Source organism: Thunnus albacares, chromosome 7, assembly GCF_914725855.1.
Source record: "Thunnus albacares chromosome 7, fThuAlb1.1, whole genome shotgun sequence".
Classification (NCBI taxonomy): Eukaryota; Metazoa; Chordata; class Actinopteri; order Scombriformes; family Scombridae; genus Thunnus; species Thunnus albacares.
In genome coordinates, this window is record NC_058112.1 from 17,173,907 (window position 1) to 17,194,099 (window position 20,193).

The 20,193-nt window shown below is 39.1% G+C and overlaps 1 protein-coding gene across 13 annotated transcripts in view; it reads left to right on the forward strand.

Moving 5' to 3' along the window:
• The first annotated feature begins 11,576 nt into the window (after positions 1–11,576).
• The window catches only part of mef2aa (myocyte enhancer factor 2aa), a 69,902-nt gene continuing 61,285 nt past the window's right edge, over positions 11,577–20,193 (forward strand). For 8 of the 13 annotated variants that reach the window (XM_044357636.1, XM_044357638.1, XM_044357640.1 and 5 more), the window contains exon 1: positions 11,577–11,848. The gene's annotated coding sequence lies outside the window, so the exon portion shown is untranslated. Of the gene's footprint in view, positions 11,849–12,126; positions 12,267–16,041; positions 16,190–16,419; positions 16,536–18,801; positions 18,927–20,193 lie in introns of those variants that run through there. The other 5 variants (XM_044357629.1, XM_044357632.1, XM_044357633.1 and 2 more) reach the window with 5 other exon arrangements.

A 20,193-nucleotide genomic window follows, 5' to 3' on the forward strand; every position in this document is an offset into this window, starting at 1 on the left:
TGACATAGCTGTTTCACCGCATGTGTCTGCACTCTCTTTCTCTCCCTCTTTTACACACACATGCACACTCACTCTTCATCACAGTGATAGCACATGAGGGGGAAGATATAGTTATTCAGGGAATTATCTGCCTCATTGGTGCCATATCTCATCCCGTGCTTTTGTGCCAAATGGCCGTGTTTCCATGGAGCCTGCCTGTGTTTACTGTGACGTGCCATGGCAGGGCCCTTTCTGGTATAGAGGGACTTAGTGCACAGCAGTGGAGGGTATTTCAGTCCCCGTCTGGAGTTTTGGGGCTTACTTCCCCATCTCTCCCCTCTCCTCCCACCTGCTCTCCTTGCTGTTCCTTCACTGGGTGCCTGTGTGGCTGTGTGCTGGTGCTCCTGGCCCTGTTCTTAGACAGACAAGGCTAATTGAAAGGGAAGGCTGCTCTCTGCTGATCAGCTCTGACAGCAGTGTCTTGCCAGAGGTGGGTGTGCCACCCCATGCTGAGAGTTTTCACAGCAAAATAACAGTGCTGTCGTGAAAAACACAGACCGTGCCACGATTACACGGGCAACTTGCCAAAGGAGCCAGATGAATTTTGCGGACAGAAGAAAGAGGGGAAACCCACTTTGTCTGCTTTACGACTTCAGGGAGGAGAGCTGTGCCAGCATTTAGTGAAAACTCTAACAGGCGTTCTCTCATTTCATTCAGGGTTAGAATTAAATGAAACCACATCTTTCTTTTTTTAACAATGTGACAATGAATGATCATGTTTGATCACAGATGTATAGTCTGTCATTGGTGTTGCTTTCCAGTGTTACAGAATAAAAGGGATTGTTCATAATATTCGGTGATTAACAACTCAACCCCTTGTCATCAGAACGCCACTGAAGTCAGAACAAAAAATAAGCACACTAGAAGTTAAATCTTAGCCTCAAAACAACAGGGATAAAAATGATTTCTTTTGGTCAAAAGTCTAATATTCACCTTATAAATGCCAGCCAGCTACATGTCTTTGGACATTTGTTTATGGAGCTGTACAGAGATGAAGGCCAAGGGCAGAACTATGGTGCAGTATCTTTAGAAACTGATATTGATATATCATAACCTAGCACTGTTGCTGTAAGTCAGAGTTTGATTGTCTCATTCCAACATATCATTTTCATTTGCTTCAGGTTGTCAGATAAACAGCACCTCTTTTAAACTTTTGTGTTCTCTCTCACTCCGCTTGCAGGTCCTTCCCACTGCCCGTATCAGAGGTGCCACAATCCAGTGTGACTTGATGCACCAGGACAGGCTGGGACCCCTCAGCAGGCCCACAGTGGACAGCTGTGATTACTGCTGACAATAATTTATGGTCCCCTCTGATTGAAAACATGAGAGCTGCAGATAGAAGAGCTGGTGCAGAGTCAAGGCACCACCTTAAGATATAAAACTGAGGCCGCAGCTGCTGTCAGAAGCAGGACTCCTGCCAAGCTCTGCAGGCCTTCTGCCCATCCAGACAAACACAAGCTCTCGTTTTGCTCTCTTTTCTCTTCCGTTATATTTTCCTTTCTCTTGTCTTTGCCTGGTCTTAGTCCAATCCTCCCCAACATTGTTTCTCTAATCATTTCTATCTTGCTCATACCTCTCTACTTCTCTATTTTCAAGCTTTAATATAAACCTAAATGTCCATCTCAGAAAAATGTAATATGTAGGAACGCTTTTTGTAATAATTGTCTGAAATCAAAGAGGAACAAACACTTATCCACCCTGGCTGATCAGGTGTCTCCACAGTGAGCATTTCCAGCCCTGAGATTACCTTGCTAATCCTAACAATAGCACTGTGCAGCTGGTTTGAACAACTATCTGCACCATTGTTTATGTTGTTATCCCTGCTGGATTGTACTCACGAGGAGTAACCATTTTAGTGGATTTGCATTTACTATTCCAATGACATATCCAGGGATGAAGATCCTTTCCTCTGAAATTATGTTCTATTTCCAAAGAGGCCTTGGACTAAAGAGAAGGGGTAGCAAAGCTCTTGCGGATATGAAACTGAAATTTAAAAAAAAACAACCCTAGATTGAATTGAGAAAGATTTAAATGGAATCAGATGGGATAAAATCTGAAAGACACTTGACTAAAACGATTTGCTTCTGAAGCAGTTTATTTCAAATGTACTCTAGATTTTGGTTAAATTGAGTATATGGTCATATGTAAATTAAAGCCATCTTATACACATTAGCAAAAAATAATAATACATTTAAAGCACTTTAAAGCTACCACACAGGGATAATATTCGTATCAATTGGAAATGTATTGCAAATTTCTTCACCAACTACAACAATACACTGTTTTGTTATGTATGTGAAGGAGCTATGTGTGCATGAAAAAAATATTGTGTGTTATATATTTGGACTTTTTACAACAATGGATAATTGGTGCTATTTTTCTTACGAGTTTGAGTTTGACAAATTTGTTCTGGTAAAGGCGTATTCAAAATATTCCTCTGACTCTCTACAAGTGTGTTGGCTACCTGTCTATGTTTAAACAGCACCTCAATCTAAGGACGGAAAATGTTTCCTCTCAGAGCACAATGGTTTGTAACAGCCTCTGAGTTATGTCAACAAGAGAGGGACTGGAATCCCCCCAAAATACAAGGCACACTACTTTGTCGTTGTCCAAAGAATTAAAAAAATCTTTATTCACATGATTAACAAAACAAAAGACAAACATGTGTTGACTACATCTAGAGGTCATGAGAAATACAGCATTACCCTATCAATGGGTACAACAAAGTGACATTTAACAACCAACATACCAAATTGGAGCCCTGTGTTAGACTAGCAACATGTCCAGCGTATCATGTACTTCCGCCTTTCGTCCAGCGTGTGCTCAATTAGGCTCCAGCCCCTCACTACCCTGAACAGGAAAGGCTGGTATAGAATATGGATGAATAATGGATACCAAGTATAGAGCATTGCCCTTGAAAAGTGGGAGACACACACAGAGAACCCCACCAACATCATAGTAAAAAAGGTTAAAATAAAAATCCACATCATCATGAGACAAAGATATATAGCTTCAAACTAAATGTTTCCTCTGAGTTGTTTGCTCCCGTTTGTTGGTTCGTTGGGGAAACCAATACCAATCTATGATGAGAACAGAGCAGTGACATACATAAAGAGTGCCATCAGTACATCATGGAGCCCACGTCACACTGTTTAATATACTGTACATTTCAGTTTAGCTGTTATTACTCTCTAAGAGCCACAGATCTGCATTAAGCAGCCGCTGCTACACCAATGCTTTGCAACAGGACAATCAATACAGTACCGTTGCCACTTTAAACAATGTCTTGCTATGATTTGGCAACGCTGAATGTGACCCGCTCTGACAGATCTCTAGAGAGTGGGAGTAAACCGTATTTACCCAGATGGACACAGGAACTCTAAAGAGAAAGGAGCGGGGTTGAGAACCAATCCAAGGACCTTCTTGGTAGCAACAGTGCCAGTTCGTGACCTCAGATAAATAAGACATATTTGTAATCAAGAATCCTTGGAGCTCAGAATAAATAATACATGCTCTACTGTTAAAAACAACTCTTTTTTCATACATTTTAAGAAAGTTTTTGCTCAGATTTTTTTCTTTTCTCATTTTTGGCTCATGCGTTTGGCTCTGGGAACTTCTAATTAGGTTAGCAACAGTAATCCATCACTGTAAATGAGACACTAAATTCTAATAGTTTGTTTTTAAGGCGTCTTTCAAACAGAGTACACTTTAAATTTGGAGTCATGTTATGACCTGTTTGCACAATCTTTCTAAAATGATTATGCAGTGTTATGAAACACCGCATGCACAGTTTCATGTGTTGTGGGTCAATCTTTGCACCTTCCATGCCTGAAGATTGCGTTTTCTTAATCTCCTATGATTACCCTTCGCCACTAGGTTGTGGTTATTAATCCCTCTTCCTATAGTGACTGACAATAATTCCTGCACTTTGTCCCAGAGACACCACAACCATTCATCACTCTGTCACCTCTCACAAGGGACCCAGTGGTGTCCATTTATCCACTGGATAAACAATTCTGACTCAGGACTGTATGCACATACCACAGCAACCATTACTATGTATGATAAACTAAGAAAAAAAAAGCAATAAAAAATCCCAAAGAGACAGAAACAGTGTTCATTTAAACCTCTTAAAGTGGAGCAAGATAACTTATTAATGATATTTAAAATATCCATTAGACTATTAGAGAAAAAAGAAGATGCAGAAGCCAACATTATGGCAGAGTTGCAGATTTTTCATTGTGGTTGTTACCGGTTGCTTGATGTTTTTTAGCTCACAGAAGGCTGATACTATCAGCCTTGCTATCTCTTTTTCTCTCTCATCTCTTTCTCTCCCCCTCCGCCTTGCTCGTTCACATTCACTCTCTGCCACCTGCACACACTCACATACGCACACATCGATGACATAAAAAGACTGCTTTCTGATGAATAAATTTGTATATTTTAGAACCTATCCCCGTTTCAGCAAGTATTCTCCAGAGGCCCTGCCTTCTTCTCTCCCGAGTTCCCCTGCAACCCAGTGGAGTCATTAGTCTGCTTGCTGTGTTGAACTCTTTAATCATCTGTGTGTTACATAAAAAGAGGACTATTCCTCAGTGACACACAACGGCATGCTCAGCTTGGTTGGGGCTTGCTTTGATGTGTATAGGCTGTTGTGTTGTGTCTGCACTATAGGCTTCTTCAGACTCAGTTTTTCCATTTCTCTGTGGAGGTGAGATAAGATGTCAGTCTTCCTCTTGTTGCAGTAAAGATGTGGCTGTGAGTGTATAGTTTGCTACTAAATAGGAGCATCAGGCCTTTGTAGACATATATCCTACTACAGTGTAGTCCCAAGTTTCTTCCTGTGCCTATGGTGCCTGGATCACATTGATTTTTTTTGTGTATGAGTATGTTAACATCCCCTGATTATTAATTCCCATATTTAAGGTGGGGGGAGGGGATGTTCGTAAATGTCAATGTATGTATGACTATGACTGTATGTTCTTTCTATTTCAAAACCAATAAATATAATGTTAAAAAATTCACGTTTACAACAGTTAAACTACACCTTTCTGAAAAAAAACATGTTAGAGATATGTGGATAACGCGAAAATGGAACTCAAGAGGAGTTTTACAATTATTTTTTCTGTGCAAATGTAATTAAAATTTCATGCACACACACACAAGTGCACATATACATGCTGCATCAGTGTTCCATAGGGACAGAGGCAGGCGCCTGGTGCCATGGTATCAGGTTGCAGGTCTGTCAGACACAATGGTGAGGAGTTGCCCTGCGGCTCGGCCTGAGAGGGCAGAACAATGGAGCCGCAGTGCAGACGGAGCAGCAGAGGGCACGTCGAGCTGATCTGTCAGCCTGGCAGAGCTGCACACGCTACTCCGGCCCCGGACCCTCTCTTCGCACATACAATGGAGGGTGGGAGGTCAAGAGCACGAGGAAATGGAGGGGAATTCCCAGCATGCTGTGATAAAATGGAGCCTCTATTTTGGTGACTGGAGGAATAGGACAGAGTTAGGCTACACCCAGAATACATCGTAACTTTCAACAATTACCATGAAGTCATTTCAGTGGGTCAGCATGCAGCTGAATATAATCAATTTATGGGTCAGCGGTTCACTCTTTTGCACCACTGTTCATTACTTTTGCATTTAAGTAAATGACTTGTCTAGCTGACAGCTGAACTTGTACCATGAGGCCTCTGCCATGCTCTCTTCATGTGCTCATAAATTACATTTTGAAAGGAAAAAAAAAAGTTCAATACCGTGCACTTTCTGAATTAATACTGGAAACATGTATAGCATTTGTGGTGCACATCTAAATAGGCAGTGCAGTGTGTTGAAAAATATATTTGAATCAAATCAAGCCATGACATCCAATAAAGTAGAGTGTGTCTGATCTCTTACACCACTTACAGGGAGAGAGAAAAGGAAGAAGGATATCACTTTAGACTCGTTCTGCTCTGAGTTTATACAGCACAGCCTTTTTCTTGCCTTTTATCTATCAAGCACATGTACACTGCCCCAATCTGTTTAGGGGGACTAGGCGTTTAGTCGGAGCTGTGTTGAAATAGTGGTCCTGAAGACTGCTGCCCTCAGAGTGGTGACTAAAGGGGGGGTAGTGAAAGCCAGATTTTGTTAAAGCTCTTAATAAGGCACAGTGTGATATATAAGCCCGCAGGCGGCAAAGCTCTGTGTGCAAACACTTCAACCACTCCTGTGATAGGGCAATCTGTGTATGGAACAGCGGATGGCCTAACAACTCTGTTATTTCACACGCGACCCTATTTGGCCCCTCTGATATCCTTAATTTGGTAGCTGAATTTGATATAGTGCTGCAAATATTTACTTAGGCACACATTAACTCTGTTTGCCTGGTATGTTACGATAAACAAACCGCAATGGTGTACTGAATGTAATAAATGTTAAACAGTGCGCGCAATTATATACTTCACATATCTGGCCCTCCACACTGAAAGCATGCTTTGTGGACCTGCACTCTATTTTGACAGATCGTTATTCCCCTTCCTGACCACCTAGGGTTACATTCAAAAATTAACTGTTTATGAGATGCCTAGGGTACATGGCAAAATTTAGCCCATATTTCAGTGTGAAGAAAATATAGATTTTGACGTGACAATTTCACAGTTTCAGGGAGTAGAGAGCACATTAAAATACACAGAGAAAACAGGTACTAGTTTCATGCAGATCAGAGATGCTTTAGATAGATATGTATGACATAATTAACAGGTTGTTGTTTTTAGCTTTGCTCTGCTCCCTGCTTTGCCTCTTTTCTGATTTTTTTTTTAAATTTGTTCTTTTTCTGCCCCCACCATTACTGTATAGGCAAGGCAATGGTGTAGAATAACATAATAATATAATAAAATAAACTTTATTTATACAGCACTTTTCAAAACAGAGTTACAAAATGTTTTACATGGAAAAAATATGTGCTATTATGAATTCATGCTTTAACAGACTGTTATCATCATCAGGTTTTATCTTCTCTGTGTATTTGAATTTTTCACCTTTCTGTGTCTTACAAATGCTGTCACAGTATCATCTATTATTCCTATTAGGCCCATGAAAACACTTCAAACACAAGGGTTTGATGTACTTTGGCTATGGACATTCAGCACTCATCACATCTAAAACTATTGTGGAGATTGCAGGTGCGGTAGTTTACATTTCCCTTGCCAACACACTCTTAGCAGTTTGTTTTTATAAGGGATAGACTTACAGTTTTAATGACATGTAGCTCTTGTTACTATGCAGGTTGAATGCACTACTTGTAAGGTGCTTTGCTCTAAATGTGTGTAATGTAAAGTCAACAATGTTTTTTCTTAATGTTCATCTTACAGTGAAAGATTAACTACTCAGCCCCAAACAAAGAATATCATATATCATTTAATACTAATACCTCAGATTGCAGCTCAGAAAGGAAGGCGTGTGTGAGAGATCGGAAGTAAGTGGGGCATCAGAAGTCAGCTGTATTTGGATTATAAGCCAACATGCTTTCAGCTGTGCTGCCTGCTGATTCAGCTGTTTCCTCATAAGGATAGTGAATGATCTTAATCCTGTATATCCAGGTAACCTTCTCTGAAGGAGGAAGAGTGCAAGAATAGTGCAGATACTATAGTCGGGCAATATTTATACAAAAAACAGAGCATATAAATGTAACTACTCATACATGAGTTCATGATCTTTAGGTTTTATTTTTTTTCTTGAGTGTTAGGGATGCTAGCAGGCAACAGCTACGAATTTGTGCAGAAGCAAGGGGGTTCTGTTTTAGTGTTGTAACTTTATATCTTTGTTTGTGGGAATACATATATACTCTACAGTTTCAGAAGGCAAAGGCAGTCTATCTTACTTCTTGATAGTGGCTCTAAAGTAAGCTTTTCTCAGGATGGTGACAGCTTGCAGCGCTGGTGTGAGAGGAGGAGAAGACAAAGCACTCTGTACTCCGAGGCTGTATGTGATTAATGACAGAGGTGTGTGTTGCAGTGGGCACCCTCGGAGCAGCTACAGATCAGTCTTCCTGTAAGACAAATCTGACACTCACCAACCCACCGCCTCACCTGCTACCCCCTCACCGCCATCAAACCCTCAGCTCCTCACAGCCAAGTGCACTCAGCACGACATCACAATCATAAATCATCCTAAACAAAGCATGTTTAATCTGTGACGCGCAGGCCTGACACGCAAATTTATTACCTGTTGTAGGAAAACTGCATGTGCCCCACTGAGTCAAGCCTCTATTTACCTTTGAGAAACCAGTAAAATATTGGAAAGACAAAGTCTACAACAAAGGAAGCTGATGATGGCAGTGTCTTTCAGGCTGAATTCAGGAGACAAAGCCCCGCTTTACTCCACCATCCTACTGCCTTTTCATGGTGGATGACATGCTCGCACGACTTTCTCGACTGCACTTGCCAAAAAGATTTAGGGATTTTTCTCAAGCACATTTGTAAAACATGAATACCAAATTATCTCTTGTGGATTAGAGTTGGATAGCTGCTCTATGCCTGGTGTGAGTCATAATGCTTAGGGAGAACTGGGCACCTACTACCTACAATTGTGTGATAGAGAAGGTTTTTTAGAAATCAGCCATGCAGTAATAGAGCATTGTGAGGGAATATGCATTTAATACTGTGCTCAGTGTTCTAAGGCAGCAGTGTAGGAGCAATTCAGAAGATATGATAGCAAAAACAAAAGTTAGTATGAAGAAAAATGTTTGAATCTGTTTAAAAAGAGAGGACACAGACCCACAGATACAGTACACATATATTTCAGATTTTTTGAGCCTGGTTAACCTATCAGTTAAAAAGGTCTAAAGAAACAGGATTTGGAGCGTGGAACACTGTCTTCTCTAAATGCCGCCTGCAGGTAAACAGTGACAGTAGATCCAGATATCTTTAGCCTTCTTGCTATACAGTCTGACAAAATAAATTACAGTAGCATTAGCTTGATGTGGAAACATAGCTAAAATGCCAAGGAGAACTGGCTGAAAGGCAGAAATTAGAGTGGTCTCTCCCACACATTCCCTTTGGCAGACTCTCTTGATCCTGCTCGTCCTCAACATGTCTTTACACGGTAAATGGTGGGAATGAGAAGTGATGGCACCTGCTGACTGGCTATGGTGGTGTCAGAAACTCACACGATACACACACTATACATGCACATACATGCAGCAATTTTTTTTGTTTATGATGCAATCATCAATTTAGAAAATCTTTGAAATTAGGCAACTGTGAAAAGTACAAAATGATTGTTTTGACTCAAAGAATATCAAAGTTTCCCCCCCTAAAAAGCCAGAAAAGGCATCATAGCATCATGAATATTCTTCTATTTTAATAAATGTTACCACAGGAATTTAGAGCTGGCTCTCATTTTCAAAAAGATTTAAGAGGAAACTCATTTAACTCAATACAATCAATTAAATCAATACAAATGTGTTTGTGAGTCAGTACCAGTCAAAACTTAAGACACATCTGCCCATTCTCTTGAATGAGAAAGTGTGTCCAAACTTTTGGACTGGTACTGTTTGTAATTCGCTAATATCACCTAGCAACTCATGACATTGTGAATTATTTGAGTCATTCCAGGTGATTAATTAAATAATACTTGAAATTAGGGACAAAATGAATAATGGTAAGAGCAGTTTCATTCCTGACCTTGTTCAATTTTTAATGAGCTCAGTACAATGGAGACTACATTTTATAAATGGAGCTATAGGCTCATGTGAATATTGGAGATAATTAAAGAGCTTGTGTTATTATTTGATTCTCTTTACATTTGCCGGGAAAAAAAGGGGTCCATCAAGTAAACAAGACAGGATGGATGTTTGGGCTACTCCACCTTGCAGCTGAAAGTATTCAGCAGTGCGATAAACAGAGAAGAATACATTAAGAAACCCAGGAGACTGGTAATCTCAAGAGAGATCATCAGCTCATCAGAAGGTCCTTTGTATGCTGTCGTTCTCTGCCTCGGGAAGAGCACAGGCGCTCGGCAAAACCTACTACAGTGTCAAACTTGTATAGAAGTGAGATATAAACAAGAGAAAAACATCACAAGTTGTTCCTGTCATTAAACCTGTATGACAAATACACTGCATTGTCTTGATTTGCACAAAAAAAGCATTTGACTGCAGTTGACTATTAAAGCTAACTGGACATCTTCCTACTAACCCACATTCACTGAAATTCTCATAGCTCTGTGTTATCCGCTCTGCTTTCCTCAGCGAGCTGATATCATAACGGTTTCCATTTCAAGTGTCATTCCTTCGCATTAACAGTTGTGTGCTATTCTATGCTATTTGGAGTTGGCATGCCTTGGTTACTTTTAATTACAGTGGGTAATGAGAGAAGAGATCCAGACTGTGAGACATGGAGTATTTTTAGATCTTGATCTTGATTATCTAACACATAACTGCGGTCTCCTCAGATATGACTTTGTTGGAAGACTTTTGTACCATCATGATTAAAATCGCTGTGGATGGAGAATTTCTGGACTTTGTAATCAGTCAATCAACACATTTCTAAATACTTAATGTACCAACCCGTCTAGATTTGAGTACTCGTGTACTTTAAACATTATTTATTATAAAAAATACGTGTATATTTGTTATAAAATAAAATCCCCAATTGGTTATGTAGGGAGCTCACACTACAGAGTATGTAATGGGTATCTTTAGATTATCTCAAAAGTCACTGAAACTGCTGTATGGCATTTGCTGGCAGTGTTTATCCCATGACTGAATGTGCAGGGAAAGGGAGATTGGTGAGGGCTGTTGAGGGCTTTTCAGAGAGGCTGCTTTAATGAGCCTCAGATAATGAAATGTTATTTCAGAGCTCGGTGGTCAGATCTCTGTCTCAGAAAATTGTGTGACTCAGTGATCTGTTTGTGCTTTTCTCATTTACAAAATAAACATCTATTTCTTTCCTCGCTATCGTATTGTGGATCAAACTTGACTTATATAGCCTAATAAAGCTTGCTTCATGAGACGCGTGTTTTAGGCCCCTTTTTTAATTGGAGAGAAAGAGTGTCTGGGTCTATTTGTGGTCTGGTGCAATGTTGGAAATGCCAGCTGTCGCGCATCAAAGCCCTGCTGGAACAAACCGTTATTTGACATGTCCCTGCAACTTGTTGAAATACATACTATGTCATGAATAATAACTTTTCCTCCCTAATTTAAAAAGGCAAATTAGCTCAAGTTTTGATAAATACGGATTAAAGATGTATTTAATCCTTTACATTTAGACACATACATTTTAAAAAGTTGGCCGCTGTTTAAACTAATTTTACTATTACCAGTACAGTATCAACCACAGAGAACATAAGCTTGTGAATGTTTTTCTAAAACTGTTCACTGTGTTGGAGAAAATGACATCTTTCTACACTTCTGTGAGAGGAATGAAAAATCCTCAACACCTTCTGGAGTTATGACTGACAGCTGTGGCTGGTCCAGAGAGCCCAGAGCCAAGCCCCATCACATAACGCATGCCCGACATGTCTATGTCCATCTGGGGTCCTACCCTTCAAACCACGGCCCCCCTTACTCTCTGCCGGCAGAGAGACCAAGGGACAAGAGGAGGAACAGGGTGTGAAGTCGGGCCTCTTAGGGCTCGAAGGGGAAGCATTCAAAGCCAGCTGGTCTGGCTTTGAGGTAAATCAATGGGCAGAGTGAAACAAAGGCAGCAGACAGAAGAGGAAGAGTTGTAGACAGCAAGAGATAAAGAAAGTCAAAAGGGAAGAGAAGTGGAGATTGGATCAGCAGGTTCTGTGAAGGCGTTTGTGCAACAGCAACAACAAACAGGTGAGAACACAGGTGTCAGGAAAGGTCCTGATGCCTTGCACATGGAAATGGATGCCAATTAATGCTAATGTCTTGACAAGTTTGATTCAGGTGTTTATAATGAATCCAATATTAGATTTTATTTCTTGTGTGATAATCTGGATTCATCACATACACTGTAGCATCATGCTCAAGTGAAACTTATTAGGCTAATGTAAATCACTACCATAAAGTTGGTTGTATTTTTTGCTAGCAACACTGTTTTTTTTTGTTGTTGTTGCTGCCATCACTTTGGGAAGATGGGAGGGGTGTATGTCGACACAAAGTTGCTGCTCAAGGGGATGCTGAGAGCAATATGGATCCACACTGTTGTCAGTTCGCATCAACCTGAACTCATAAACAACTGCAACACGGTAGAAACTTTACTGATGGAGAACAGGTGGAGACTCTTTCTGTCTAATTGTTTTTTTGTCACAACTGTTGTTATACACAGGAATGAGCAGAATAATGTGCATGTGCTCCTAGTGGCATGTGTGTAGTTAGAGTTGAAATTGTAATCCTGACTTTTCTGTGCTGTGCAGATCATTAGAATTCTATTAATAAATTACTGTGAAATTAATTAAGATGAGGAGCTCTAATGCTAACTAGAAATATATACATTTCTGTAGTAAAGAGCAGACTCAACTAAGAGATTCATTCTATTGATTAATTGAAGTGTACTGAAGTGTGTAGACTAAATATATGTCTTTATTAATCATTAGCATAATCTCACGTGATGTTGAAGCAGTATTAGTGATAGGCCCATGGCTTGACCTGTAGATAGCAAGAAAAGGAGTGCTGAGTTTCAGATAGCCAATTTTAAACAAGTAATACTATAATACATTTTATTTAGCGCTTTTCATGGTATTTAAAGATGCTTTACACAGCAGAAAAAACACATTAAAAGCAAAAGAACATACTAAAAGTACATTACGTAGCAGGGAGCATTAAATCATACATTAAAAGCAACTCTGAAAAGGTGAGTTTTGAGTAGTTTTTTAATGTGGACAAGTTGATGCAATCATGAGAGAGTTCCAGAGGGTGGGCGCAGCAATGGACAAAGCCCTGTCATCCCAGGTCAGGTGCTTCACAGAGTCTGTAGATGCTTTATGGGCATCTAGATAAATGTTACTACGCTTGAGTGAATTTGTCAGGGACATCAGTCTGAGGTGTTTTCTTGCAGTTTTCTTTAAGTGGCATCTCTCTGGGTCACATGCTGAATTTTGAAATCGATGCTTTTATGGTGCAAAATGCATTTTGTACACAAAACAAAAAGACAGTTTAGTGCCAAGTGTGTTTTTGCTGTTGTTTTGGCCATACACATAAATAATAATAAAGAATAAAGAAAATGAATTTGGTATAAATGTATACAAGCATGAATACCTTGTGATTTACAGATATGATAAAATAAATTTGTCTCTATATTCTGAAAGAAAATTTGCCTGAACTCTCATTTGGTACACCATAAGGTTGGGAAACCATTGATCAACAAACAACATTAAAAAGCTAACCAAGAAACAAATAAAAAAGCATTTTACTGTAAAACAAAAACTGCATTGCTCTAGATAATATCTGCAATTCTATGGCGAAATACAAAGGAGTGGTGTATGGGTGTATGAGTGGGAAACATATGGGAGAACTATAAATCAAACCTTATTATAGCTACTACGAGAACGATAACAGTGTCCTTTAGGCTTAGCATTTTACATGTTTTTTTTTTCTGTCTCTTTGAATGGACATGTACTGTATGTGTGATGTACACATTAATTTAATCTGGAGTCAGCCTCAACCCCCACAGATTATAATGAACAAAGTCACTGTCAAATGGAATTTCTGTGTGCCATAATATTGTCCTTCTGGAGCCTGAGTTTGCACACTAAAGCAAAACAGGCTGAAGCAAACTGCAGGAAGAGCCAGCCCACGTTGCCTCATGTTGCCATAAAGTGCGCCCTCATATAACCTGGACTGGTGCATGACCGAGAGCCAAGAGCAGAACAATGAAGACATGTCAAACTAAATTTGTTTAAATCTCACCATCATTACAGTTTACTGTAAGAAAGGTTGACACAAGAAGAATGTAATAAATACATCTAATTTCTCATATTGTATATATTGAAGTGTGGTCGGTAACAGAGGAACCTTCATGCAGAACTTTTGTATTATTATTAAGGTCAGTTGATGTTACTCCTTGACCCCTGAGAAAATCAAGAGGGATGAGGAAGACTAGTCATGGCCTTTGCCTTTAGAGGTCAATTGTTGAAAAAGACAGCACAATACTATACCAGACTTAAACAAATTAGATATTTGCCACCATACTTCCCCCTTTTCTTCTAAAAGCCCCTTTTCTTCATTAGTGAGTATGCAGTGAAATGAAACATTAAAAGAGGAGTTCTAAATAATCTAAAATTGTTTTACTATTCAACCAAGGCAATGGTGCCATCAAATCACTTGTTTGCAGAGAAATCCGGTTGTTCTGACATTTCTAAAACTCAGAAATACATCTGAGTATATTAAAAACTTAAAGCGAGTTAACTCCAATGTAGTTTGACATTTCAAAAATGTCACTTGTGGTAATCAGTTATGTGTCTAAGAAGTCCCGTGACCTGACTGATGAAGTTATGTGATATAGAAGCAGTCATTCAAAGCAACATGACGTGCCTTTGTCTAATGTGTGAGACTTTTGTGCAATTTTAATGACTCCTCTGAGCCCCCTCTGATACAGTACCAGGTAGCAAGCAGTAGTGGAAGAAGGATTCAAATCCTTTTAAAAGTAACAATACCACAATCTAAAAATACTTAATAACAAGTACAAGTGTTCCATTCAGAATTTTACTTGAGAATAAGTACGTCATAATTATCAGCAAAATGTACTAGTAGTAAAAGTAAAAGTACACATTCTGGGGGCAAAATGGGCCCCTGTCAGTGTTATATTTTTATTTATTTGTTATTAATTTGATTATTACCACTGTTGCATTAATGTGTAAGTAGCATTTTGATGTTGTATGGTAAAAGTGGAGCTGATCTTAACCACTTAATATACTGTTAAGTAGTTTTATTTAAGCAAAACATCATATTTATAAGATCACCTTGGAATTTGTATGTTTTAATCTGTAAAGTAATAATGATGGCTATAGGATTAATGTTGTAGAGTAAAAAGTACAATATTTCCCTCTAAATATGGCGGAGTTAAAGTATAAACAAGCAGAGAGTACAAGTAGGCTACCTCAAAATGATACTTAATAAAGAACTTGAGTAATTGGTCTTAGTTACAATACTGGCTTATTGTCCTTTAACATCTGTGATAGCTTTAAACTGCAAAATGAGCATGTAGTTATTAAACCTGGCCACATGCTCATCTCATTCATATTAAATAAATAGTCAGACAGTTGTGCCGGATTTCTATCGCACCTGCTTCCAAATGCCAGCAAAACAGTCCAAGCACCACACCTCCTCTGATCCTGCACATACACGTGACATCCTCAAATGCGAGTCAAACAGGTCCCACCTTCCTCCTCTAATTGGCTGCTCAACAGACGCTGAGGGTTTCAATTGGACGAGCGAGGTGCCCTTTAAACCAAATTCCATTGCTGTTGTCTTAGAGATATGACGTCAAATGTTTCTAATGTGATGAGGCTGAGCCGAGTAATTTTGGGAAAGTAGTTGTCCAAATCTACAAGTCAGGCTTCAAGTTGAAGAAAACAGAATGTACTCTGGCTGACTGCAGTTTTGCGGTTTTGTCAGTTCTTTTTTGCCTGTTAGTTCTGTCAAAGTTTCCATAAGTTTAGTCTGTTTTTACTCTGTAACAGGGCCGATTTGGAACAGAGTTGTTATTATAATGGATCGGCTATGTCAAGATTCAAATGTGAAGCAGTATATCAACATGCATGTATACAAATAATCCGTAAGATATGTGTTGTACTTGTACAGCTACAAATCTGAAGCACTCTCACTTTATTTGCGACTTATAAGTTTCCAATATAAACACAGACAGTTCTCTAACTTGTTCCAATGTTTTGTTGGATTGTGTGTGTGTGTGTGTGTGTGTATGTGTGTGTGTGTGTGTGAGAGAGAGAGATAGAGAGAGAAAGAGAGACAGAGAGAGAGAGAGAGAGAGAGAGAGAGAGAGAGAGAGAGAGAGAGAAGGAGGCAGCTCGTCAGATAAGGGGAGGAGTCTCTAGCTGACAAGAGGGAGACTGGCTTTTCTGAGTTTGTCAGCTCCCCCTAAAATAGCAGTCAGCGTGTAAATGTGAACTGAAATTACGTTTATCCACTGGAGCCACCGATATAGAGTGTCTATATACAGCGACTGACTTGGGAGTAAAGGTGAGTAACGGAAATAGAAACAATGTTGCGGAGTGTGGCAGCGGCAGCTACAGAGAGTGAGAGTAGAAAAGCGCAAGAGGGAGACGTAGAGTGGATTTGGGAGACGGAGACAGTATCTTCGTCGGCGTACATGCGGAATGTGAGATAATACAGAATGTAAAAACCGCGTCGTGTCATCTAACATCTGTCATGTCAAATGATGTGTCAGCTTTTCACGCCGTAAAATGTCCAAGTGTCCGTTTAAAGGGTGCAGTCAGACGCGCGCGCGCTGTTGCTATCAGTTAATTGCGGGAAACTTTTACGGATTTCATCGTAAACACTAATACGCCGGTGACAATTCTTAACTGTAAGTCCCTCAAGGTGGTCTATTTGTGAATTATTATTCTTAAAAACTCACTCGGAGTTTATCGTGGGGTCGAAAGTGTGAAATGTTAAGCTGTACTTTGTGAAACAGGCGCATCGTTTGGGGGAAAATAGTAATCAATGTGTATGTAATAACACTGTTGAGCCATCATAACAGCAGCAGGCTACATTTCACTCAGTGACAATATCCTGGTAATGGAAGTCTGATATTGAGTTTACTGAAAATTATATGTACGCACATTGTGTAACTTTTCAAAACATCATGTAAACACCTCAACCTAACTTAAAATATAGTTAATAATTATTCACTGTATCTTATTTTTTATATATATGAGCGCGAAAGGTTGCCAGTTTTGATAACAGCTTAGTGGCGTTTTAATCTAGTTGGTGCTGGTCAGCTCGTGCACTGTGAAATTAAATATTTTTTTATTGTCATAGATGTTGCCATCAATGTTGTTTGTATATTTACTATTTAATTTCACAAGAGGAGACTATCTGGCCAACTGCAAGTATTTTTAGTATTTATAAAAGTGAGTTGTATGATATAAAGTCATGCAACTAATTCACCAGTTATTCTGGAACTTTAATAGTGCTTATAGCTGGTAGCTATTACCTGGGTATAAAGTAAATCCAGTCATGCTTTATTTAAGGGAAATTATGGGGATAAATGGCCAGTTAAAGCTGAAAAAAGGTCAGCTGAAATGTCCCCAATCAGGTGAAGTAATGTGCCATGTTTTGGAGGTAATCTTTCTCTAGATAAACTCTTCACCGCTTAAGAAGATCACTTAAAGATCCTACTTTTATTTTATTATTTAAAGTAACAGGCTATGGGACAGTGCGCAGTACATTTAAGATCCGCTGTGTGTGTGTGGAGGGTTTGGTAACTGAGCCTGTGAGAGTGACTCTTCGCTGCGTAGTGGTTGTTTGAATCTCTCGGACTCTTGTGACCTTAACCCCTGGCCAGCTTGGGAAATGACCAACAGTAACCTGACCTTCTCAAATGTCTCTAGTGTAGGGCACCATACATGGCTCATTAGTGTGTGTAAGTTTTATTCAGTTTAAAAAAATATACACAAAACCTACAGTTTTCTTTATAGAACTTCTTAAAATCGGTATGAATCTAGTCTCTGGGAATTTTTGTTTGTGTGTTGCAACCTGTAAAGTTGTTTTGTAGTATTATGTGGATGAAATCCACCGACAGAAAATCCAAACTATATATAAGAATCCATAATAGTTGTGAGTTCAATAGATTGTTTAGTTGCATGTATTTAAAAATGCTTTAACCCCAATCATAAATATTTTACTACTTACAGTCCAACCCTCACTGATCAGATTGAACCAATGACGAATGTTATTACTAAAATAATTCCTCAGGGACACGAGTTGTTGCAGCAGTATTAAAGCGCACTTGTATTTTTCTCTGTTCATTTTATGTTACCACCGTTCTGACGGCATGTACATTACCATACCGGTTGGTTGCCAGTGATTTCGAAAGCAAAGCAGTAAAGCACCCTCCAATCTGCAGTCATTAGCTTCTGTGCTGCCCCAGGCCTTGCCAGTAATGGGCCTTGTTGCTCATGATCCACATCACGTGAGCTCTTATGTCTAATGTGTGGGTGAGGGATTCTTTCAATGCTACTGAAATGAATATCATTTTAACAATTTATGTCGTATATTAGTCAAAGGAATGAATAATCTATCTGTGAAGGTACAGATAGTGCCATCATAAACGTCACTCTCATGTATGCGGTGAACTGTTGCTCTAACCTCAGAGACCCCAAATGTTCTGCCTTTGCCATTATGCAAACACACACAGAGAGGTCTGATAATACAACTATTAGATTCCACCTTGTATCATTTAATCAAGGATAGGATGATGTAGTAATGGCTGATTTTCCACAAAGACTACCACTGTTTATTAAATGTTTTAGCCTTGTTACATGTTGTGTTCGCGTGCTCCCTATGTCTCTGTAAATGTGCATTAGTACGTGTCGGCGAAGTTCTCAGTGGAAAGGGAGAAATGAGAGGTGGTGACGGTGTGAGGAACGGGCAGCTGCAGCATCTTTTACTGCACTCCTCATCCCACTTCAATCTCAGCGTCTCAGCTTCTCCTTCCAGGAGAAATGTGGAGTGTGTGGGCGAGTCGGATCTGCAATTAATGCTGGTTGTCAGAAAGAGAATGCTGGCGTTTACACGATGCCTCTGAATCACTGAGTGAAAGTCTTTCTCCTCCACTCTCCTCCTCCCAGGACATTTTTCCAAGGAGGACAAAACACCAGAAAGCTGAAAGCCACGATGTATTGACTGAAAAATAAGCGATAGAAGCTGCACATTCTCGGTCCAATAAAGAGGATAGTGTTTCTTTGATTGTTTGGTAAGCCAAGATGTTCTTTTATACTGCAAATTTAGCTACAGCATTACAGTAATTATGGATAATACGTTGTATAACAGTTTTAAATCTTTGAGAATCGTGATTGTGAGTCTATTTTTTTATATTTTTACTTTATTTAATCATATTTTGTACCATTGAAGTGGCATTTGAAACATACTGGTTTCTGAATTTGTACATTTGGCAAATGAGCTTCAAGTGCAGTTGTGTTTTCTGGCATATAGTTAGATATTAAATATTGAATACAGTTTTTATTTAGTTTGGTTGGTAAAACTGGCTATAATAAGGTACTGAAACATCAGAAAGTTTGTGTAAGTTCGCTGAAAAAATTACCTAAATAGATTGAGGTGATTGTAGTAATTGACTTCCTCTCCTTTTCTTCGTACAGTTAATTCTTACTCTTATTTTTAGTACATACTTGCATTCGTTTCTATAATCTTTTTATGGTTATTAGAAATAAAGATCACTGGCATGATAATGCTCATATCACTAAGTAAGCATTTAGCCTTCTCTTTGATTAACAAAAGCGTCTTGGAAACATGATTCATTGTTTATTGGAGCTCCATCATCAATATGGAGATTCCAGCATTCTCCTGTGAGACCTGGAGGTTGGATGCAGAATCTTGAGCCTGGCAGATAATGTTTTAGACCGCAGTTAACTGTAGACTAAAGAGAGGAAAAAAAATGTGTAATTCTTTTTTGTAAACAAATAGCTGACCTGTTAATATATGAATCTTATTTCTCTACATATCAATTTATATATAGTTTGATTATTTCCGTTGTTGTACAGTAAACCAACAAGCATGCCTAAACTATACATTTAAATCTGATAGTTGATAGTTTGATTTCAAGTTGAGAGAAAGTTGAGTTCTTTTAAATTTACTTTTTTTCTTTCTGAGTTTGATTCATGCTAAATAGGTCACTCTGGTGCCTGCAGTGTGGGTGTCACAGTGTGCCTTTGGTTAGCAGTGGTACTTCACTGCGCGGAGGCCCTGGGTTCGATTCCTGGCTCTCTTTTTCTGTGTGGCATTTGCACATTAGATAGGACATTAATGTGCTGTGATCATCTGCCATTGAACTGGGCATGAGTGTCCAGAACTGGCAGCGGGTGTCAGACAACATAAAGCTGTTAGATACTACTTACTGTTTTACATTTAAGTAGTTGATTCAAAGTTACAGGAATTTTCTTTTAAACATTAGAATTTTCTGAAATACACTGAAATGTAATTTTTTAGATATCACTGAGTCAACT